We start from the raw sequence: 780 nt of genomic DNA, 5'->3' as shown, positions 1-780 counted from the left end.
CTTCCCAACCCAGGAATCACACCGGGGTCTCCTGCATTACAGGCGGATTCTTTACCAACTGAGCTATCAGGAAAACTCTATATGAACTTACATTGAGCAGAGAAAGAAAAGTATATTATATTTAAGAATAAAAAAATTAGCTTCATTTTATAGAAGGAAAAAAATTTTAATTATATTTAATGGACCTTTTTTTTAAACACCTCTTTGAGATTAACATAAATCATACTAGTTTCTAGCATCAAAGTGAAGTTGCTCAGTCGTATCCGACTCTTTGTGACCCCATGGACTATAGCCTACCAGGCTCCTCCATCCATAGGATTTTCCAGGCAAGAGTACTGGAGTGGGTTGCCATTTCCTTCTCCAGAGGATCTTTCCAACCCAGGGATCAAACCTAGGTCTCCTGCATTGTAAGCAGACGCTTTACCATCTGAGCCACCAGGGAAGTCCTTCTTATCAAATAACCATCCATTTATTTATTTAAAAAATTTTTGTTGAACATTTCCTTTGGATAAGGTATTGGTCAAACACCAGTGAACCAAACAACAAAAACTTTGCCTTCATGGAATATAAATCTTAGTGTCAGAGGCAGCCAATAAGTAAAATAAAGAAATTATAGTGCTTTAGATATTGATGATTCATGGCAGGAGAAGGGGACAACATAGGATGAGATGGTTGGATGGCATCGCCAACTCAGTGGAGACGAATTTGAGTAAACTCCGGGAGTTGGTAATGGACAGGGAGGCCTGGCGTGCTGTGGTCCATGTGGTCTGGAAGAGTCGG

The sequence above is a fragment of the Cervus canadensis genome, chromosome 3, assembly GCF_019320065.1.
Source record: "Cervus canadensis isolate Bull #8, Minnesota chromosome 3, ASM1932006v1, whole genome shotgun sequence".
NCBI classification, from domain to species: Eukaryota; Metazoa; Chordata; class Mammalia; order Artiodactyla; family Cervidae; genus Cervus; species Cervus canadensis.
Note: the sequence above shows the minus strand (reverse complement) of the source record.